The sequence below is a fragment of the Lonchura striata genome, chromosome 1 (genome assembly GCF_046129695.1).
Source record: "Lonchura striata isolate bLonStr1 chromosome 1, bLonStr1.mat, whole genome shotgun sequence".
NCBI classification, from domain to species: Eukaryota; Metazoa; Chordata; class Aves; order Passeriformes; family Estrildidae; genus Lonchura; species Lonchura striata.
Window position 1 is genome coordinate 118,613,832 of NC_134603.1, and position 24,271 is coordinate 118,638,102.

The 24,271-nt window shown below is 38.8% G+C and overlaps 1 protein-coding gene across 14 annotated transcripts in view; it reads left to right on the forward strand.

Moving 5' to 3' along the window:
- The window catches only part of THRB (thyroid hormone receptor beta), a 168,409-nt gene that overhangs the window by 71,782 nt on the left and 72,356 nt on the right, over positions 1-24,271 (forward strand). For 4 of the 14 annotated variants that reach the window (XM_021538085.3, XM_021538084.3, XM_077787105.1 and 1 more), the window contains one exon: positions 13,243-13,313. The exons of 7 other annotated variants lie outside the window; for them this stretch is intronic. The gene's annotated coding sequence lies outside the window, so the exon portion shown is untranslated. Of the gene's footprint in view, positions 1-2,109; positions 2,135-13,242; positions 13,314-18,221; positions 18,270-21,103; positions 21,205-24,271 lie in introns of those variants that run through there. 3 more of the 14 variants (XM_021538092.3, XM_077787117.1, XM_021538091.3) reach the window with 3 other exon arrangements.

Genomic DNA, 24,271 nt, shown 5'->3' on the forward strand with positions numbered 1-24,271 from the left:
TCATATTTATTAGGAATGGAAATGCATGTCCATGCTCATGAACTTCTACAGAGAAATCAATTTGCTCTGTTTTCACTGCAACAAACACTGTTGACACAATTTCTGGATGCTTTAGCATCCTTTTTTGACCTTACCAGAATTTGGAATATGTGATAAAGGCCAATGCACTCCACCACAATAAGGCTGAATTTCTCTGTTTTCCTCTATCTGAACAGTTCTGACTTGCAATAGGTGATGGTACCATATCAGTGAAATATTTAAAGTTACAAATGTGAGGAGGGGCTGTTTTAACTAGTTTGTCTTCTGCATGTACTCTCCCTTTTTAATTGCTGAAAACTTCTTAAAGAATTTCTGGATTAGTGTGAGAGCTTGGCTATAGAGCTGGAGTAACTGAACTTCAGAGCTGGAGGAGACCTGAAATTTATCTGGGGAATTATCATCTGTAGACCGCAGAGATGACCTAGATCAAAACTTTACCTGTCGGAAGGGTTTCAGATCAAATAAAAGTAAACTGAATGCAGTTTTTGAACTTTGATTTTCTTGGGCTGATGTGCTTGGAAAGATCCTGGCCAGCCCATTTACAACAGCACCAAAGTGGGCAATGATCAAGGCAAATGTCTTAGTAGGCACAGTCACAACAGAGAAACCTTTTGGAATCATCCTTTAATCTTGTGGTGTGGCATGTGTGGAATCCCTCAGGGGTTACTGTCATGAACTACTCCCATGAGACTCCTGACTGAGAAGGTTTTTCAACACCAAATGTGAATCATGGAGTGTGCCTTTGATTGATTGCAGGCTCTTGTTTGGGAACATAATTAATGCCTCGGTTCAGCTGCCAACACGCTGATGCACAGTGATACTTGAGATGTCACAGAGGGTGTCCCCCTTGGCCTCCAGCAGTGGCCTTAGAAGGAAGGGTATCTCTGTGGGAGATGCCCCATAATGTTGGGGTGGTACTTGGAAATAGGCAGTTAGTTGAAAAAAGGCAGAAGAGCCTTGTGTGATTTGAATTTGTATGAGAATTTGGGATTTTTTCCCCATTTTCATCCTTTTGCGTTTCACTTTTTCCTCTGTTATGAATAAAACTTAAATGCATCTGTAGAAGATAACTAGATTGACAGCAAAGATACCAGACACTTCTCACAAGGAAAGAATTGTTAGTCTTGGTCTTCATGATTTGTAATAATGGCCAAATGATAAAAATTTAGCATTTTTTCTTTAGTCTTTTTGCTGCAGACATTAGCAATTCATAAATTATTTTCTACTTTTGCTGCTGATATCCTCATTATAAAACTGAAAGGTTCTTAGGGCAGTTCAGCAATGCTTTCAAAGCATTTCCTCTTGGATGAGATCCAGAGGATTCCAGCATGGTCGTTTTGGCACAGTTGGTTGATTTTATAAAACAGGTGTCTACATGTGTGTAATAAATCCAGTTATGCTGATAAATCTAAACAGATAATTGAAAAGTGTGTATTACAGTGAACAAAGCTGGTAATTTACCATGTCAGTAAACCAAAATATAAGCAACATTTCTGTAATGTGTGTAATATTCAGTAATTCTGTAATTTAATGGCTCCATTGTGTGAGCCATTTTGAAATTCCTGTTCAAGATGTTCTTGATCCATATGTTAATATATTTTATTTTATTACTAGCTGCCTTTCAGTTAAGATCTTCAAAACCGATTCTCTTCTTGCTTTACAGTGGTACCAGCCAGTCCATGACAAAGGATATAAAGTTAATAAGGATGTGGAGAACTGAATCATACACATTAAAAATATATGTAGTAAATTAAAATCATCAGTAGGCTTGTATTACCAAAGAGTATATTTTCCAAGTGATGTTCCAGTCTATTCTTTGAAACCCAAAAAGTTTTTTAATCTGGCTCATATCACTTACATCAGACTGTTGCTAGTTAAGTTGCTAAGATTCAGCAATATCTCAAATGGCCTGGAAATCTTAGAAAAGCAGACTGACCATTTTACTGTAATTAATTTCATCATTCGCATTGTGATGTTTTGGGCTCTTTTTATACATTTCCTTCCAAAGTTTTGAAGTCTCAGTCCTTATTTCAGATTAATGCCTTGACCTTATTATCAGCATATTCATGTGGAGTCCCATGACCTTCAGAGAAAGGTAGAGGATCTTTAATGTTTTGTAAAGCTCATAAACAGCTGAAAAAATTATGCTCAAAGGCAATAACCTCCATGAGTATTGCTACTGAATTAAACAAAGGAAGCATTTCAAGGAGACAGTTATATTGCAGTTATTGGTTAGCAGAAGTTCTTCTAAGACCCAAAGGATGGGCTGTAGTTTGGTCTTTGTTCCTCAAGTGTGTAACAGATTTACAGTTTTCGAGGGTTACCTCCAGCTCTGGGAAGAGCTAGGACCTGTGACCAAAGATTTCAGAGATGCAGGGAGAACACTAAAGAAAGTCCTGGATTCTGCAGTGATTTGGGGTGCGTGCTGAAGCTGAGGATCAGTCAGTCAGGAGCAGTAGACTGACTGATGTAACGTTACCCATAAATTATATCTATATTGTATCTGTACATTCAGGATCTATGCATGAGTTGATGTGGCCTCCATAACTCATCAAATGATAGTCCAATCCCTCATTCCTTTAAATGTTCTGTAAAAGCCCAGTATTCCTAAGAGACCACCTGGATGAGAGCTGATAAATGGGATTGTAACAGACTCTTTTGCCCTCTTTAATGTGTTTTTTTCTTTGCACAAGCTCTCAGAATAGGTCTGATTCTGAGGAGATTGATCCTAAGTGCCTTTGTTCAGGGAAGTGCATATATTGCTCCTGTTGCCTCCCTTCCTCCTTCTCAGGATATCCAGCTAGAGCTAAGGGTAGCTTGGTGAATTAAAAGCATTTCCACTTTATTTTGAGGCTATTTTCATCATCATGAGCTTAGAAGCATAAATTCTCTTTAGTATCTCTCTGTGCTGCCAGATATGAGTGAGGGAGCTGTTCAGTACATTGTCTGAAAAAGCAGGTATATAAATCCTCTTCAAACTGGGAATATAATTTCAAGAATTTATTTTATGTCCCCTGATGCAATGTTAGTTAATCTAGTTCTCCTGTCTGAGTATTATGGGGAGATCTTCAGACCTAAATTCAAATATCTAAGGAGAGTTAGGATCTGTGGATAAAGGGCTTGGTGTCCATGCAAAACACTGAGAACAATTTGTGTATTATGCTTAGATTCAGCTGTAATTATGTTTTGTGACCAAGAGGAGGAAGGAAGTGTGATTTACAGTGTTGAGATTTGTGATGCTTGCCATTAGTTTTTACACAAAAGTTGTTGTGGAGCTCTTGTATTGTATGCTGCTACTCTCCGATAGATGAAGGTAATGTGGAGAGAGCAAGAAAACCATAATATTAATGACCATGCTTATAAGAATTTTGTGTGATAATCCATTCTAAATCAAATAGTGATGTACAAGTTTGTGTAGATGTTCTTGGTTTGGGTTCTTTTTTTTTTCTTGTGTGTGTGTGTGTGTGAAATCTGAAGGTCCATGATATACAACTATTGATTTTTTTTAAGAATTAATGTTCAACTTTATACTTACTGCCAAGTCAACACATAAAAATAAACTAAACACTCACGCAAACATTCTGCTTAACATTTCTGCGCTCAGAAAGATTTGAATTTTTATTGTCTCTCTCAGCCAGTATATAATGACCCAGCATTTCTGCTGCTGAGCAAGATTGATTTGTTGTGCAAAGTTGATGATACTAATTATTCTACCTGAGCTGTTTTCTTACATCTCTGCCCAGTACATTGGTGGTGATGTGGGAGTAGGGTTCCAATGCTTAGTTGCCTGAACTGCTTTCAGCAAACCTCACAAAATCACAGAATATGCTGAGTTGGAAGAAATCCACAAGGTCCAACTCTTGGCCCTGTGCAGGACCATCCCTAAAAGTCATCCATGTGCCTGAGAGCATTGTCCAAATGCTTCTTGAACTCTATCAGGCTGGTGCTGTGACCATTTCCTTGGGAAGTCTGTTCCAGTGCCCAATCACCCTCTGGGTAAGGAGCCTTTTCCCTTTGGGTCCTGTCACTGGTCACCAGAGTGAAGAGATCACTGCCTGCACCTCCTCTTCCCTTCATGAGCCTCTTCATCTCAAGAGCATGCACAGGGTGCATCAGAATGTGAGTACATGTTATGGTTGTTACGCTTGTAGTGTCTTGGACCTTACCTGTATTATACTATTGGAGGGATTATGCCCTACAGATTGAATATGAGTGGAATGAATGAAGAATTGGAGGGGATTCCAACACCAGTTTTCAAATGTAACTGGACTGAAATCACTCTGCTTCTGGTTTAGAACTAGAAAAGTTTTTAGAAGCCTTAACTAAACAGAAACAGTGTCTCCATTTATAATCTGGTAAATGGAGAACAGTTCTATGCTTTTGGTTCATCCACAGCATACATTCTCCATAGTAATATGATCAATACAAAAGTAGTTTATTGCATATATTAATATCTTGTTCTTGCATGGATACAACTTCACACTTTTATATTATCTTTAAAACAGTGAATTGAGATGGACAGGAAATATGAGACACACCAGACTAAGGAAGAACAACGCAGGTTTTATTGATTATATCTCCAGAATTGCACTGTTTTTTTGCCAGTGTGAAGTACATACAATACTAGCAAGACCATTCATGCCAGCCTTGCCTTGTGATGTTTTTCAGTGATGATGCACACCCTTTTGTACTAGAAGGGAAAGAAGTCTGCAGGGAAAGAAGTTAATTAAGTCCTTTACAAATATATACAAAATATGCCATAAATAAAATCTTTTAAGAGTGCTGCTTAAGGTTATAGTGTTCATATGTCAAGCTCAGAAGAAAAGTCCAATTACAATCCCTGTGCAATAAGTGGTTTGTGTTATGTGTGCAGTACAGGTGTCATAATAATTTTCTTCTCTTGATATATTGGCAATTTACTGAATAGTGTCATGAGGTAGTGATTTTTTTTATGGCTGTCTAAGATCATGGTATAGTGTTAATGCTTCATACTCTTCAGACTGAAATGGTTTGGATCCGTTCTCTATTTTATTGAGGTGTAGTGCTATACATAAATATATTTTACCTTACTGATTTATCAGCTTTTCATAACCATATCTGAATTGTCTCAAATACCCTAATCATTCAGCTTGTGTTGTAGTCACTCAGACATCTTCCTCACAGCTACCTGTCCTGTATGATAATCTGTGCTTTTACTCTCTGACAGAATGTGTAATTACAGAACAATGATTTAGCTTTTGGTTTGACATACACTAAAAACTTAATACAGTACTCTTTCATCTACTGCTGTTGTCTTATCCAAGTGTTAAGTATCTCTTATTTTTCTCCAGTTGGCTTCCCAGCTCTCTCAGAGGTGAAATGCTCTGTCCATTAGCCATATAAAACATTGTTGTCTAGGCGGGGAAGAGTTATTTCTCTTAGTCAGCCTAGTGTGGGAATTTGGAAAGACAGAATGTAATTAATTATCAAGCTTGAATTTTGGCCAAAGCTCTATTAGAGATGAGAGTTCCAGTTTATGAATTTCTTTCATTCTTGTGATGATAGGATGAGCAGGAGGGAGACAAGAGTGGGGTTTTATGCAAATACAGAAGTTTGGACTCTTGCTGTGGCAGCATGTTTCAGTTGTCATCATGTTAAACTGGATGTTTTATGTGGCTGTGGCAGGAGAATGGGGGGTAAAAATGATAGCACAGCTTCGAATGAAATTGTTTGCAGGGAAAAAAACGGTTAATTATACATAAATCAAGCTCACAAAAACCAACCAGAGCATGAAAGAGCTACAGTGCATGCCCTCTGCCTTTCACAGACTCTTTCCAATTCACTTGGTGCTTTGTTTGCTTTTCTGAGGCAATTCTTTTCTCTTTATGTGCACCAACACACATTTGACATTGTTTGTTGATGGCAATTTTGGGACCAGATCTAGAAAGTCTCTAGTAGGCTGTTTAGCAGTTAGATCAAATATAAATCCATAAGTAGCTGTACAAGTTACATTTTATAATTCCTCTATCATGTCTAGAGTTAATTTTGTAGGGAAGGAAAAATCACAGAGTCAACTATTAAGACTGAACAGACCCAGAACTGGATGGAAGGGGAAGCTGTGTGTCCATCAAGGCCATTTTTCTGCTGTGTTATTGGGAGTATATGCCACATCAACCAGCACTAAAAGAAATAGTCTTATGCAATGAAGAAACAGGACTGGAGAGCAGATGATCTGCCTTTGACAAATACCTCTCTTGTGAATTTTCAGTTGTGCTCCTTTTTACCATTAAAATTCTTCAGATGTTATCTAATAGTTTATATAAAACTCATGGAAGAAAGTAATTCAAGGTTCTGACTTTTCAGAATCTCTTGCTTTTATGAATTTGTCTTCTTAAATGCATGGTATGCCAAGTCCCAATATGTCTCAGTTCTTAAATAATAAGAAAATAATTCACAGAGAATAAGATCTGTTTTTCTTCTAATGAAATGCTTGCATTCTGCAAAGGTTGTAGTGGTGTGCTGTGTAATGGTTCCACTGTCCTTGTAAAACAAGGTGTACTTTCTCCTGTTAAAATTAGAACTACTTAAGAGATGCCACACTTCGTATAAAATTGTAAATCATCTCTCCTGGGAGAAGGTTATTTTCCTTGCTGAAGGAAAGTTGGCATTGATAAGCACATAATAATCCATGAAAATTGTGTTGTCATAAATGAATGTTGAAGGTTCTATCTGTGGGAATAAATAATACTGTAGGGGGTAGGAAGAACAGCAGGGTGCAACTGCACAGCCAGCGTTCCTCTCCATCTTCTGCCTTTAGGACTAATTCATAACCAACTAGTTGTGTGGAGTTCACTGTTGAAAGGACAACAGGTGAATGAGATAGAAGGTGAGCCAAAAATTGAAAGAAAAAAAATCTGTCTTTCAAAGACTAATCACTGGCTACAACCTTGAACCCTCAGTCACAGGAAGTTTTCTGCCCTACTCTGTTCCATTTCAATTCTGGACTGTGGTGTAGTTGCACATCCACTGCCCTCTCTCTGTTGAGCAACCCACGCCATAAAGGTCAATAATTAACCAACACTTGGCTACTGATCAAAAATCACAGCAGAAATCAGTGAAAACCATCACAAATTCTCCCATTCTGAGGCAGATTACCCATCCCACTCTCTGCCCACAGAGGACAGCAGTTCAGAGATGCCCTGTCCTTGTCACTGCCTCCTAACCCTGGGTGTGCTGGCATGGTGCAGCTGTGGTGGAGCAAACTCACCATGGCAGGGTCTGAGCTGTGGCTGCTCCAAAGGCAGAGGCAGGGGGTTTTTGCCCACAGGGATTGTCTGCTCCTACTAGGGCTGGGTAAAAGGTGGTGTGTGCAAGGCTACACAGTACCTACAAAATAAACACAGTTTGACCTTCAGAAGGGGTTTTGTTTAATGTTTTGTTCTCAGTCGTGATGAGTAGCTCCTGCATTCTTTCCACAAGACTGATAAAATGAAGTTGTACATAGCTGGATTTGTAGGGGAAGATTTTCAAAGGCATATTTCCTTCAAAAACTCTGTAAAACTATCTACCTGATTGCTGTAAGAGCTGCCTCAGACCATGCTTCTCCTTTTTTTTATGTTCATTTCTAATCATGGAAACAGGGGATGTATTTTTATGTACATGTTAGAAAGAGGGATCTTTTCCCAATAAACAGAGGTTTATTTCTGACTGCAATTTTGGGGATGTTTCGGGTCTCAGTAACAGGAGACCTTTGTGGAGTGGCCTAAATATTTTGGAGCAGCATGTTTTTAGTCAGTATCTGAGAACATTAGCTTTGAGTTGTACATTTCTGACCTAAAAATTTATTATATCCTTTTAAGTGCATTTTATTCTTGCTTAAGTGCTGCACACACACAGAGTTTACAGAGTCAAGTGCTGTACCTCACCCATGACCCTATCTGTTTCCTTTCATCATAAACTCATTATCAGTCAGCTAAATCCTCTTCTTTTTAATTTCTTCAGGGGATCCCACTTTCTTCTTCTGCATAAGTGGTTTGTATGGGTCAGATATACCTTATTTTTCCTCCTTTTTCTAGCAGGCTTTCCCTGCTGGTCAGCCTGGTCCCACTCTCTGTGCAGCCTGACCTCTATCCTGGGCTGTGGCACAGGCAGCAGCAATGGCAGGAAAGGCATCTCAGCTTCCTCTTTGCATGAGGATAATGCTTGCCAGTGGAACCCAACATTAAACCCAGTGCCTAGCACCTCTCACAACTTTGCAGACATTTGGAGTGTCATCACATTTGAACTGATTTTAACTGGCCTGGCGAGAGCCACTTGCCTGATTAAAATGTATTCTCTTCTTTTTAAAGCAAGAGGGATATCTGAACTCTTGAAGATAATATTTTCTCTTGGCAAAAGTGTCTTAAAAGTGTCTTTTTTTTTTTTTTTTTTTCTGGCTTCTGTCTTGGAAATAATTGAACCAATTTGGTTAATGTAAGAAAAAAATTAGCCTGAATCACACATCCAATGCGGAAAGTTTCAGCCCAAACAATTAGTCTGGCAAATGATGAGCAAGTGAAAATCAGATTTATAGGAAGCATTGATAATCCTTGGTAATGGTCTGTGTCAGCTCCCACCTGTGTGTATTGAACTCACAAGACCCCTTCCTTGTCAACATGCCTGCAACTTGCACACACTCTCATCCAGTGTATTCTGCTGAAATGCATATCACTTAAATAAATAATCCACTTAACATGCATAAAAATCGCTTTAAATATGACTGCAGCTAATGGCATGTGTTGTTAAACCTGCTAATTGCTTATAATCTGTTTGCATAGATTGTGTTTTATAATAGCAAATGGAGGACCAAATGCTCAGTTATCCTTTATAATTGTTCTTGTTAGACATGTTTTAATAATTATAAAATTTTCTGTCCATCCTCAAAAACATACAGTAAATTTATAATATAAAAGCTTAGTAATTGAAATGCTATTGTGACACAGAAAGCTGTCTAGCAATTAATGGTTCAGGAAAACAATAAGTTGGTGCAAAGCCTTGAGTCTTCATTCTCCTAATACATAATTTTGTTTATTTCCATACATATTTCATACTGTTGTTCGCAGTGGGAGTCAGAGGAAGCCTTTGGTTGAATACTCTCTACCCCTAGCTAGGAGGCTCTGGTTGTGTTTTCATTACATTTGCCTCACATAATCACTCACTGTTAATTTCAAAAAGGCTTTGATATTTCTGCATGTGTGTGTCCTAAACAACAAGCTGATCCACAATGCAGCATAATTTATTGCCTTCTGACCTTACACACAACTTCTCCTTGTGGAAAACATCTTACAAATCTGGGTGTTAATTGCAGCTTGAGTAGCACAGAAAACTTTTTTCCTGTGTGCAGTACCTACATTCCTAGGCAAGGTCAGTGATCTGGTCAAGTGAGGCTTTTTTGTTTGGATGGCCTGTCTTGCTCACATTCCTCATAGTAATTTTTTCTTTCCTATATTCAAGTATGCTTCCCAAACCAACTCTGAGGGTGTGGAGAAGTCTCAGTGTTTACTGTGACTGCAGGCTGATGATGTAGTGCATCTAGGCTAAGTACTCCTAGGACCTGATGGAAAAACCCAGTGTGCTATGGAAAAACAGCAGCAAGCATGAACACCTTTCCTTCAGCTTGTTTGTTTCAATGGGCTCACATTGTGCCACCAGAACAAGTCTGATGTAAGGGATGCTGGGGCAGAAAGGCCCAGGGAGACGTGGAGAAGGAAGGTGGGGTTCAGAGAACATTGCCTTAAAATTTATAATTTTCAGAGAAGCTGTCTGTAGGAATGCTGCAGGTGTGGAGAAATGATGATCTCAGGAGGTTGCACTGGCTGTACCCTGGGATAAACATCCATTTGTGGGAGGAGCCTTCTCACAATGTTGTAGGTAGAACTGTATAAATTTAAGTGGCCTAACTAAATCCAGAAAATCATTGCCCAGCATGAAAAAGTTTGAGTTAGGAATTCGAGTCCAGGAATCTCTGCTGCTTAGTTCTCTGATAGATAGATACTTGTTGCTTAAGGTGCACAGGAGGGAAAGGGTTAGAAGAAAAAAGTAAGCAAAGATTTTGTAAATCCAGTATCTTTGCACAGGACATACGATCAAAGTCTGCTAGAAACATTTTGTGAGAGAAAGAGCATGCAGTTGAAATAATAATTTGTTGTTCAGGCAAGTTCTTTTGGAAGAAAGTGGCTGGCTGAATCTCCAGGTGCTAATGGTGAGAGGGGCAGTGGTTACTTTTCTGGTTCTGCCAGAACTGATGCCTTGTCAAGGCTGACCTAGAGCAGAAGCTAGACAGAGTTAAAGAATAAAGTAGATATTTATTAGAAGGCCTCAATGGATACACCTTGGGCAGTACAGGAGCCCAGCCAGGGCCACAGCAAAGATGAACCCAAATGGTCACAAAATGGACGATTGGTCACAAAGTCTCTCACTTTTATAAGTTCTAGTCCACTAGCAATTTGGGGTTAATTGTCCAATATAGCTTTAGGTTATGAAGTCCCATCCTTCTTGTTTTTCTCCCTTCAATCCACATTGTTTATTCTCTTGGACCTTGAATTTGGATCAATTGTCCTTGGTCCCAAGTTGGAAAATGAATTGTTTTGTCTAGCTGCTCTGTGAAGACAGCTTCCTATCCCTTATATGAAGCTCAGAACTACACACTAAAGCAGTACAGAATCTGAAAACTATAAAAGTTAAAACCTAAAACCTAAGGCATCATGCTCACTGTCATGATTTGTCCAGTTTTTCCTCCTCTGTCAGTTTTATTCAAGGTGGGTAGAACTGAGGAGGATTTTACAATGGCACCATGCCTTGCAGTCAGTTCCAGAGTAAATGGAAATAATGGAAAAAGTAATAAGAAGGCAGCAGTAGTGGGACAGGGAGAGAAATAAAGAGGGTACAGTGGTACTGCTCTGTTCTGTGGGAATGAAGGATCACACATTAGGGGAAAAGCTGGCTCTCATATGTATGGAGATTTGCCACACACATGCTCATGTGCTGATCATGGTCAGTGACCTCATCCATATGCAGGCCTGGATATCACAGTGGTTAGGGTTTGCCAGCCAAGGACTGACTCTGGAGGAAAGTGAAGACTGGCTGGTTTTGGCAGAGAATCCCAACTCTTTGCGGAGTCACTTGGAATCTTGTGAAGGCTATGAATCTTAGAGTCTTTTCTTTGCAGCGCTTGAAAGGTGGATTGCAGATGAAATAAGTTCATTTATTGGTTATTTTATTCCTCAACTAAATCTGCTTTCTATTTGTACCTGCATGAGCTCACTGATCTGCATTCCTGTGATGTGCTCTTTCTCTTTTATTTTATTTTTTGGGCTATCTTACTGTACAGTCCCCAAAATCTAATGCCCTACTAAGTCCATTTACACGCAGAGGAATGGTGATACCCATTCCATGTGCAGGAATGATGGGAATGACCTTGGAAAGGGTCATGACAGTCTGGATCAGTGATACAAGTCTAGGCTGAAGCCTCTATCCCTGAAGGTGCTCTCAGTTTCATGCAGGGTCACCAAGCTGTGTGAGCTGGGACTCAGCATTTTCGGGCAGGGTCCCAGCAGTTTTGCTCAGCTCTGTCCAGGACATGCCAAGTCCTCATTAACATCTCTTGCCCACTCTTGAGTTCTGGGATTGCAGAGGTTGGTATTTCTATTTAGAAGGACTGATTTTTATGTTCCTTTAATAGTTCTGCATCTAGCAGTTCTTGCTAAAGCATATAATAAGTAGATATGAAACTCTCCTGTGATCCCCACAGCTCTGCAGTAAGGGTCTGCACAGAGCTGCAGATCCCAAGAGACAAAGTATTTTACCATAAATTCTTTGCCCTGTCTGTTTTCAAATTAACTGGTGATGGATGAGAGGGAAGAGGAAGAAAAAGAATAGTATAATAAAACTCCCCTATTGCATCACTTAAAATTCTCAAGGAATGTTCATAAAAATCAATGTTGCTTCTCTTCAAGCTGCTGGGGGGCATAAGTCTTTAATCAATTAAATTCTCATTTTTAGATTTTTTTTTTTTTTATCAAGGCTTCTTAAATGTCTTTGTGCTGTTATGTGTGCCTGGTGTTACTTTTCTAGCTAAAATAATCAGATAAGTTTTGCATATTTTAGGTATATACTAGATAAGCAAATAATAATGGGAAACATGAAAGTATGGTTTACATTAGGATTTAAGAGTTTATGTAATCTGAATGGAGCCACATGAGTTTGAATTGTTTGGCTAATTTAGTTCATGCAATTTGGAAAATAATGGAAAGGAAATGTAAGAATGTGTGGTATATTTGGTTACTGTGGATAAGGAATATAATCTAAAATCGTGTATTTCTTTTTCTGATAATCCTTTCTAGTCTTAGGGGACAGTCAAGATAAAATAAGATCTGTGAACTGCCATTTCCCCTGTAATCTATAAAAAACTTATTCTGGTAATTTGTTCTTGAGTAGGTGAACATGGCTGTTCTTACTGTATTCCTAATTTTCATTTTGAATAAGGATATTAATCTAGCAGGCTGTACTTGATTTGTGTTTCATGAAAAAAACAACTGGTGGGATATGTGTAGGCCAGGTCGGAATAACTTTATCTGAAGATACTCGCTTCTTTAATAAGAAGTCATCCCTTCTTCTCAGTGCAGTTTATCCTACTACTTTCTTCACCCATTTCAACTCCATCAAGGGCTGGTATCATGAGAAGAACCTTCATTCCTTACATTTTGTGCCTTACCTCCCAACAGTAGTACTTGTTTACCTAGGGAGATAATTGTTTTCTGGAGAGCATCCAGCTGATAACTTACTTTTTCATTAGACCCCTTTTTCCTATTAGTTATCTCCTGTTAGTTGATCTGTGTCATTTGATAAATCTAATTAGGTAATAAAAGACTGTTTCTGAGCTCCTCCCTTTAATTTTGGCATGGTGAAATGTGCTTCTTGGCACCTTGCTCTTTCCACATAAAGACAGCCTTCAGTTGACAAACAACATTAATCCAAAAGAAAACAAGCCAGTTCACGCATCCTCTCTTGATATATCCTTGTGCCAGAACAGAATAGTTCCTAACAAATTATTTGTACCAAAGATAGTGACATAACCCTGGCTCTGTTTTACAGTTTTGCAAATGTTTGCAGAGCTTCTGAAGAGGCCAGGCTAAAAATACTCAATGAAACCATTCAGAATTCTACTAAAAGCATTTTGTTTCCTAGGACTTTCCTCCCTTCTGAAAATGCCCTCCCACCGCTGCATGGCATTTATTAGAAGGTGTTGAAGGTGTAAGGTAGGAAATCACATTTTATATTTTATTTTAAAATTTACACTAATTTTCAGGCTTCCTTTTCAGATTACATAATTTTTTTTGTAAAGAAAGGGATATCTCAATGGAAGATAAGCTTTTTATTAGCTTCAAATTGAAGTATAGTCATCCAATGAAAATGGCTGGTCAGATTGTCCTTCACGAAAGTTTTCAATGTGAAGGTTGAGGTGTCATGGTATGCAGCATTTCAAAGACAAATAACCAAGAATTGCTACTCCTTTATGGACAATGGCCTTTGCTGCACCCTAATGATGTCAGGATTTCCTGAGGATGCTGGTGTATTTTTTTTTTCTCTTGATTTCTTGCTGCACCCCAGAATAAAATTCTTCTTCCAAGTTTACTTTGAGAAGAGTATAGAACATGCTATGCTCAGATGTGAGACCTGAAGAAATCCTTGTAGTCATTTTTCATTCAGCTCAGAGAGAATCTATCAGAGCCCGTGAAATTCGACTAATAAAAGAATCTCCATGGTAGCTGTTCTGTGTTTTACACCCAGAAATGTCATCTCTCTTAAAAGAACAGCTTCTACCTGTTTGGTGTTAAATGCAAGCAGTGCTTTGGTCAGGTCTGAAGAACTGTTTTGGTGTTAGATGCATATTTACTGTGTGTTATATTTACTTCCATCTCATAAAAATCTACCATGGGGATGTTCATGTTGTGCTTGCAGAGATTTGGAGTATTACATCTTTTGGGATGCAAGAGCTCTAAAATAGCACCGTATGAAATTTTAAGAACAGTGGTATGATAAACCTGGATAGTACTAGTGTGTGAGTTTGTGAGTCATATGATAAATAAATGATGGAAGTGATACCAAGAGTCAGTTGCAGCAACAAGAAGTGACTGTTTTAAAAACTAAGGGGAAATAAAAGATTGTACTTTCATTTGTCCTTGTTATATTCAGAAAAGGTTTTGATTTGCTTTTTGCCCCAGAACTTTTTTTATCTTCTCTAGATGCCCTTGTAGCCAATAGTAACTCATGAGCATTCAGCTAAGATGCCTGAGATGATTATTAGCCTCTGGAGCTGCTGCTTTTCCTAACAGGAACAGTCTGAGATACTGCAGTTTATAACCTACTATAATGTTAACTACAACTTTTTCTGTCTATTTTGACTATCATACCTTGTATCTCAGGCAGAGCTGATTTTGCATTTCTAGCATTAAAGAGAAGAGTTTTCCAAGCAAATGGCAGTCACTACTGCAAGGGAATTGAAAGCATGGGCTAGCCTGCCGTTGTGTCAAATTGGATAATTGGTTTTCACACATAAGCAGCTCTGGAAATCCAAACTACCAAGCCTGTTTGTCCTGTGTGCTTTCCTTTAATGTACTACTCATTTTCACTTCAGATATTTTCTTAGACCTCCTGGCTGAAATTCAGTACCATAAGAAGCCCCTATCAAAGCCTTGCTCAAATTGTTCCAGTGCTGTGCTTAGTGGTGCATCAGTGAATTGTATCCTGCGTGGCATGATTTTCAGCTGTGAACAAATTCTGCAGGAATTGCTAAGAGGTAGTGTTGGGAGTCTCTGTATTTATAGGCAGTCCTGTGGTGCCCAGCAGCATGACACTCATTTTCCCTCAGGATCCTTTCCCTGTCTGGGCTCTGTGCTGGCTGCCCCTGCTGGAAGTGAAGATGTGGAGCAGTGCCAGAGGTGCTCTTGCCAGCAGGGTTATGGGCTCGTTTTGCCTTGACCCCAGGAGGACAACAGATAAGGAATAGAGGAGGCTACAGCCCAGTTTTGAATGGAGTTGCTCTTGGTTTCTCTGCCTTGGCTCTCTGTTTAGCCACGGTCTCTGCACAGCTGTCAAGATCAGATCCACGGGAAGGGAGAGAGGCTGCTTGGCTCACAGTGCTGCAGTCCTGTCCTAGGCTCTGCAGAAATAAATGAGGAAGTGCTGTTGAGCAGAAGCACTGCTCTGGGTGTCCTGGCAGGAGACAGCATAGCACCTCTACTGCTTTCTTGGCTGGACAGCTAGAGAGAACTCACCTGCCTGCTGCTCATTTGTGCCGCTGATAGATGCTGCTTGTACAACTGATGGGAAAAGCCAACTTTTCCATCCCCAGCTTTGCACGTGAAGACAATGCAGTTTAATATAAACATGTCCTTTTCACTGCTTATTAAAACAAAGCTCTATGTTAACATATTGTGGATTAAACCATTAATATTCACCTTTTCACTCACATGGGGTCGACAAACACTATCTGTATATGGAACTAAGTGCATAGCTATAGGAGAACTGGGTCTTTACTAGCTAATTACTGTGGAGCATTTTCTGAATTAATGAGAAATCCTTCTACAATTCAGGATTGTTTTTTCTAGTAGGGATTGCTGTTGTTGACACTAGATTCTTTTCAGGTTCAACTTCATTTTACTTAGATGAGAGAGTTAATTGTTTTGTTTGTTTTTTTTTTTTAATGAACACATTGGAGAAGTGCCTAAACTCATCTGAAAATTAAATGAGCAAAAATAAACCCTATTTTACTGCCATGCTAGTGTGAGCTCTACTGACAGTTCATCAGTCAATGATGTTTTACAGTGCTTTTGTTTGGTGCTAAAAAAATATTTTCTGTTTTATGCTTAAGTTACATGGAATACATATAAGAGCAGAAATTGAGTATATGTCTTGCAAAGGAGAATTAAAATTAGAAGGAAAATACATTAAATTGTGGTGTGAGTGGGTTGTGGCAGTGACTTTCTTCTATGCAAAATTTAAGATAAAAGATGAAAAATACTAAAAGCTGAGTAACAGCTGGTGCTGGTAAATAGTATTTGTCTTCAAAGAGCCATAGGGATTTTCATGAATTTAAAAATATCCATAAGTGAAAGAGATTATTTGGCTTGACTTGCAGATACTGCTGCCGAAGCAAAGAACCTAAGTAACTGTCCGTAGCAGAGCCAAAATGAAATCTGACTCAGGTATTCCTGATCTCTCTCCTTGTTCTCCAGTTGCTTGACTGCCAAGGCAGACTGACACAAAACTGTCAGCAGGTTGTTCCTGATTATTTTTTTCAGCAGTTAGAAATGTTGGTTCTCTGCGACAGACAACGTTTGTACTACACATGCATGAGTGGTTTGAGCATGTCTGGTTGTGAATATATTTTATTTTTAGAAACTGCAGAATTTTTCCCTGTTCTTACCATTTCCTGTGGTTTTACTCTGGAACATGATGGATGAAGAAGGCTATTTGTGTGATTAAAGTATGAGAATAGCAACTGTAGGTCTTGGGTTTACAGTTGCAATTCAGATGTGACAGTCAGTCCCTGAAGTGTAGTAGCAAAAAGTGAACTTTTTCATCTATAAAAGCAATATTTGTCCTATTAGAAGTGTGTAGGACTAGTGAGGCTGCATTAATCTTTTAAAACCTCTGTGGGATCCATGTAGGAAAGTGTCCGTAGAAGTGATATTAAGTCAGTGAGAGTGTAGAAACAGTACATTCACCTGTAGTAAGCAGTGAGAGAATTAACCTAAACAGGAACACGATGCACTGGAATAAGTGTTGACACATGGAGTTAATTGAGAGCAATTAGGTCTGTGCATAGACAAGATCTACATAGCCCGTTTGATGCATGGCATTATGTGAGTAAAGGGTGCAGGATTAGACCTTTTGTTTACAGATTTACCTAATGCTTTGAACTATTTGGATGAATGGTGTTACACAAATGTTAGTCATAATTATTATTTAATTATGACCACATGTTTACTTTGAACACAGTCCTATGCCTAATATGTAGGAAAGCTGGGATAATGTTGCAGCTCCAGTGTGTGAGCTACTGTTTGCCAAGCAGCGTTTCCCTAATGGCTTCTCCTTCCATGGGATGGAAATTCTTCCCTGGATGGTGAAGTTACACCAGTTGTGGTATGTAATAGGCAAATAGCTTGCATAAGAATACCATCAGCTAGAACATTTTAGAATATGCATCTGAGATAGAATGCTAGCTTATTAAAATTGAGACTATTAAATGTGCTGCTTGTATATAATTTCAAAATCCCTGAGATGCCAGTATTTTATTCTGTTTCCATTGAGATTGCAGAAAGCAAATTTCATAGTATGATTCATAATATAGGAGTGCTACAGAATTTCTATAATTCATATATTGCTACTTTAATTTTCATTTAAATGTTTAAACTGTTATAAAATTGAAGATTCTTTAAAATTTAATCTATTTTTTTCACTCTTAAGCAGAATGACATTGTTCCTTGTTTAACTCTGTTTTGAGGTTTTCTTTTGCTCTGATCTTCCACAGCATTTCAGATACTGTGGCAATCTTAAGATAATTTTATGAGTGGCTATGCATATAAGCAAGAAAGAGCTTGGTGGAGGGTTTTTTTTTGGTTGTTGTTTTGTTTTAGTTGTGGGGGTTTTTTTGTTTTGTTTTTTTTTCTTTTTGGTTTGGTTGGGTTTTTTGTTTGTTTGTTTTATTTGGGGTTTTGTTTGTTTTAGTTTTTTTTTTTTATTTTTAACCTTTTTTTCTTTTCTTAAAGACCCTATAAGAAATATAATTCTGAGGGGTGTATGGTAGCCTAGGTTGCAAGAGATAGAATGCTTTATATCCTATCCTTTTCCCTAAGTTAATGTGAAAAAGACCTCTCTTGAGCAGACTGTGCACATGGACTTGTGTGCAGGATCAACCTCATTCATTCAACAAATACTAGTCTTTTGTTTAACCCAATACAAGAATTTTTTGATTCCTGACTGAGTTACTGAATCCCATATAGTAATTGCAGCTTATATTTTTCTCATTGTTCAAGGCACTCGATCTTCCCTGTGGGCCTCCCCAGTTATGCTTGGCCCTGCTCACCAGTCTGTAGAAGATTTGTGAATTTCCTGGTGGTGACAGGCTTAAGGTGACATGACACTTCCCACGTGCACCAAAAAAGCGTGTATTTCTATACTTCAGTTTTCATGAGCATCTGTTGGCATTGGTGAGAAATTACTTATCCAGTGCATTTAAAAAGCAAAATAAAATAGTCAATAATTTAGAAAAAGTGTATGTTTTCTAAAGGGAAAAGGGGAGACATGCGGATTCCTTCAGGAGAGAAGAAAGTGCTTTTTAAAGTCTAGGTGTTCAAAGTTTACTTAAACTTTCTTTCACACGAAAGACATCCTGTTCTACATGACTGTATCTACCTGGAAACAAAGTATTTTGGAAGAAGTAATTTATGTTTGATTTGAAAAAATTTCAGAACGGAAGTTTGGTTTTAGAAAATTATTTCACCCTTTCAATTTATTATTTTGGTGTAGAAATGAAGGTAAAAATAATTTGTGAATGCAATTTTTCTTGAGAGAGCTTGAGTTTCTGCATTCCTTTGCTTTTCTCTGTTTTTCCAGCCCAGCCGTATGATTGAATGTTTGAATATTGTAGTGTCAACAGCTCCTTGTATTTTCACTTGATACAGTTGAGCAAAAATTTTGACATTCAGCTGAAATGTTTGAGGAGCCATTACCAGCATAATTCTGCTTCTTAAGTAAATCTCATCTCAGTGCTTGAAATCTAAATGGATTAATATTTTTAATGTCTTGTTTACAATGCTGCCTATGAAAGCCTGTATTTGTCTACTTGCCAACCTTCCTTCTTGGCTGGGAACCATTCTGGCGTGAATCTTAACACTGGGCTCCAATCCATTTTCCTTGAGTCTCTCTCTGGTTCCCTCCCTTTTCCTCAGGGGCTCTCTGGAAGATTGTCAGAAGGGCTTTAATTTCTTGAGCAAGTCAGCTTTTTTTGACTCCTAAATATTTCTGCCCCAGCCCTGAATTTCAGAGTTTGCCAGCCAGCCACAGATGGCTTGCCCCGGTGGTGTTACAAAAAAATACATACATTCTCTGGTTTTTGCTGAAAACAAACCTAAAACCAAACCAATGTTAGCTTTGTAAGGGGGCATAAAAAGATTATAAGAAAAAACAATCATACAGGGGGTGTGTGGGGGACTTAAGAAGGATGCCCAGTAGTCATAGTGGAGTAAGGGTGAGCTAGTAGATAACTCCTAATCCATTATAGCATCCTATACCATTTATACATTTTACCAGCAGAGCCACACTAGCTAGGAATGCCCCAAAATTTACTAAAATTAGAAAAAATGTTGGTGGCGCTGGTTTAGCTGTGATTGCTGAGCATCTTCAGGGGTAGGAGGGCTCTTAGAGGACAGTTGGGGACTTGGCAAGTTTGGCATAAGCCCAAGTGCTAAAGCAGCAAGCAGGTTATTAGAGAGTAGAAACCAGGGGTGTATGATATCAGACTATATTGCGGTACAATTATGCAGCTGCAGGTATGGTGAACCCTCTCTCCTGAGCAGGCCAGCAAATCCTCAGTAGTGGTTATTTTGATATGTGATACTCTGATGCTAATCTGAGGAGTTGAATGCGAAACCAAAGAAACCCCAGCAACAATGAGAGCCCTTAGCCGAGCGAGGAGCACTTGGCAGCTCCCTGTGCCTTCCTAGAAACAGAGTGAGCACGAGCTCACGCAGTGACAGCGTGCGAGGTCCCTGGAGAGGCGCGGACAGTGCGTCCCTGCATGGTGCATGTGGAAGGAAGAGGTGGTGTCCCCACACCTGAATACTGGGGCTGGTAATCAAACAGCCCCCCAAAGCAACGACAATTTCTGCTTGGTCTGGCTTGATATGGGGGTTTTCTGCCCAGTCTGGCATTAGAGGGGAGCGCAGTGGGATGGCAACCCTGGAGCAGAGCCTGTCCAGAGACATGTTTTGCCAGCCTGCCCCTGCCCTTGGAAGAATGGGAGCCATTGTGACCCTGTGGTGGAGGAGAATCCATATTGCCCCCTGCCATCATGACAGCGCTGGTCTGTCTCCTGCCTGTGCTCCCCCTCAGCTCCAGCCTCTTGGGAAAGGTCCCCTGCACTGGAGGTGCAGATGGAGGTGTGAGTGAGAGGAGACAGCCAAAGCCCTGCGTGCCTGCCCATGAGACACAGGCAGGGGCCAGCTGCACCCCAGGAATGAGTGATTGAGGGAGTGAAAGCATGTTTGTGCGTGTAAGATGCTGATTTCCAAGGAGATTTTAATTTCTGGTTCTTAACATGCCATTTATTTTTGAAAACAGGGTATTACTCAAAATGAGACAGGTTGATGAGACACAATAATCTTGACAATCTTTCATTACAGATATCTGAAGGAATATGAGCATTCTTAGTGTTTTATTGAGTAGTGCGTCTGGCTCTGAGAAATTATGAAAGAAGTATAAATAGCAGGGATAAAGAAAAGGGAAATATGGATTTAATATGTGAAGCATCCAAGTATTTGGCTACCCTTTATCATTTATTGATCATTCTCTCTGCTGCTCAGAAATTATTTGGAGTCGAGGATTCTCAGTTTTGTTTTCTTTTAAATCTCATTGTCTGTCCCAGACACCAGGCTTTCAAGATGAATGTACAAACATGAGTGTGAGTCAGGAAACATGTCAGTGGAGGTGGCTGTGTGAGCAAGGCTGTAGGTAAACAGAAATAAAGTTAATTGGCAGTTTTCTTGTATGCACGGACAGCTGAAGTCCTTTTTGCTGGAAGAAATTTTCTTTTCCCATTATCCTTCAACATTCTCTTGGAGGAATTGTCTCAAGGGAAGTGAGTGAGTCAGAAAATATGCCAAGTTCATGTCATGGCTGTTTCGGCGTTTCTTTCTCTTGCTGGCCTCCAGGAGCTTTATTGGCAAGTGTTTTTAAAGGAAATATTGGCACAGGAAGGCCTTATTGTTTATGTCATGAAAGTCTCTTGGCTTCTTCTGCCTTGTTATTTTCTCCCTTAAATGGGGAAATTAGGAGTGGGGGGACTAAGAAAGGAAAAGAGGAGAGAAGCAGAAACTATTGACGGTTGCTACCACAACTCTTCCCCCGACATCAGGATGTATCTTGGTGAGTCCTCTCTTTGCTTTTTCTCTGCTGCTGCTTTTCAGGCTCTGCTACAGCTGGTAAATGGGCTTCTAAATGCATAAGTTTCCTTTTTATGCTTTTCAAGATGTGGCACTTAGAGAGTTTTTTGAAAGAAGCCAGCAGTTCTCTGCTGAACTCTCCTCTGCCAGAGCAGGGCAGGGAGAGGCAAACGCAGAGCCCAGCCAGGGTCAGATCACTGCTGCCTTCTCACATGCAGATCTGAGCTCTGCGATGGGCTGTGAAGGACATTTCATTAATTTATTTTTAGTTCTGTGAAAGGTTTGCATACCAAACACATTGTGATTTACAGCAAAAAAAATAAAATTAGGAAATAGTGCAGAGGAGATGCAGCGGGTACAGAGAGAAACAATAGTGAGATGGTGCATGGTCAGAAATGTTGCTTGTTAAAAACCAATGCAGAAAGCAAAAGTATTCCATCAAATGTGTACACATTCTTAAAAAAATACCAAACCAACAAACCAACTCCCTCCCTCTACCTAAACTTACTCATATGCAGTCAGGCAATTTTGGCATAACATAAAAGCACACAAAAAAAGAATTATGTCCAGTGCAGCAATAAAAATTGCTGTAACCTATTACCCTCAAATTAGGTGAGAGTTGGAAAGTCTCTGAGGATGCTATTAAAGAATTAAATATTAACATTTCAAAGAATGTTTCAGCATTTATTTTTTTTTTTATTTGGAAAGTAAAAAGTTAACTCTTCTTGTGATACATCATGGCAGAAATTCTGTTTCTAAACCAGGTTCATTTTTATCTATGCTATTTGCCTCTGATATTTTTGTATGCAGCTCAAACATCTAGGATAAAAAATTCTTTCAGGTTAATGTAACAAAGGTATGCATTGATGTACAAAAAAAGCATAACCCTATTTCTTCTGGATTTGTTACCACAGAAAAAGAAATACAAAGCAAATGCCTATTTTTTGTGAGTTAAACAGAGAAAATTACATCTAGACACTTTTCTTTGTATACATTTAAACACAGATTGTGGAATTAAATATCTATTTCAAGCCTGTGATGCAGTTTTTGTGATGTCTCTTCAAACACTAAGTATTTGTTGGTACATAATAATTCTTTTTGTTGTGGCATCTTCCTTGTATTTTGGTGATGCCTTTTTGGAATGCTCTTTTTCAAAGGAAAGTGAGATGATTAATCTTGGCTTTTTAAACCTATATTGTTTCACTTTTCAACTCTTTCATGTTCTTTTGTTTTCTAACCTACCTATATCTGGCATCTGTGCAAAATTCGTAGTGCATAACTGTTTAATTTGAAGAAGCTTTTCCCTTCCCTCTCTACTTCCAATTTTGTACTTTGATTTGCACACACCTTGCTTTTACTTTCTTTAAAAATATATATACAGTTGAAAGTTAGTTCAAAGTTCTTGTGGAACATGCATTTCTAGACCTGAATATTCTTAGAGCTTGTTATTTTTTCAAATTTGGGATCTTGCTCAGCCTCTTACAGGAAAAGTAACTGCCTGCCAACATTAGAATCCAGGGAACAGGAACCTGGATTTTGCTTGGAAAACATCTTTAGGAAAGGTGGCTGTGGCTTTTATATGCCTGCCTTCAAGTGTTTTTACCCAGACTGAGCCATAAGAATTATATTGTAAAATGATAGTTACAAAACCAGAAAAAGAATACAGCACTAGCAGCACTAGCATATTTTTTTTTATAATTTATCTGTATGAATATGAATCTGTAACAAATTAACCACTTAAAATAATATCATAGTTCCATATAGGATGTTGAAAGTGAGCCATTTTCATTTTTTGTAGTTGTTATCTAGAGTGAACCATAAGTTTATTCTTTTTTTTTTCTGTGTGTACATATACCTGTATCTATATTTGAATAGCTATGTCAAAAGATAAGCACTGTAATACTTATGGTAATATCACCATGGATTTTTCTTCAATGTTAGGAATCCTACATTTGTCAGTTCAGACAGAAACCTTTGTGCTGTGTTTTTTGTGTCTTATGTCATAACACGAGAAAAAACAAACCATAAAACTGGGTGTGAATAACTGTACTTTGGCCTATGTCTGCTTCCACTTTACCAGACAGCCAAAATTCTTTGGACATGGCAGTAAAAGCTCAATATTAGATCATCAGCTCATACCTACTGTTCCAGGGTCAGGTACACTGTGACAATATTGCTTTGTTATTACGCTGGAGCACCAAGTGAAATCACCTGTTTCCTTAGAGATTTCCATTAGAGACTTCTTTCTCCTCTGTCCCCTGAAATTTTAAGGTCTCTTCTGAGCTAGGAAGCCCTCTGTTTGGACTACCCCACTGGTATTTGGCTTGTTGCTTTCCTTAGCAATGAACTCTAGGAAAGCCACCTTTTCCTTTTCAAGAGCTTGCTCCTCTCTCCCACAACTCCATTCATTTTTGTTGCATTGGATAAAAAAAAAAAAAAGAAAATAAAAATTGGATATGGTTAATAATAGTCTTGTAAAAACAATTTCCATAATTCAGAACTTTTAATTTTCTGGTAGCTGGACTGTCACATGTGCGTAGAGAGCTGATCAGGATGGGTACTCTCAAACCACAGCTACAGTTTAGTGCTTCGGCATGAAATGAATGGGATCAGGGAGTCAATTATAATTGAGGATTGTGTTGTTCATCATGCAGGCTAAACAGCCTGACTTAACAGGAAGAGGTCAAAATTCACAGGTCTACCCAATTCTTCAGGGGACGCAATGATTTGCATAAAAAATATGATCCAGTTATAATCTACTTGAATCTCCAGAAGTTATTAGTAGGGTTCTTTCCTGAAGGCTTATAAAGAATTAAAGCTCCTGTGCACTGAAAGGGAAACTCTTGTAGTGAATTAATAGCAGGTTAGAAGTTAGGAAGCAATAGGGAGTAAATCATTGTGGGGAACCCTATTAGGCATCAATCCAACAAAAGGAAAAAGGGGTTAATATTGAAGTACTAAAGCCTGATGGTGGTGTTTGAGTCAACTGGGAAGAATTGTACAAGGATTTGACAGTATTGAGTGTGACTGAGCAATACAATGGCAGAGGG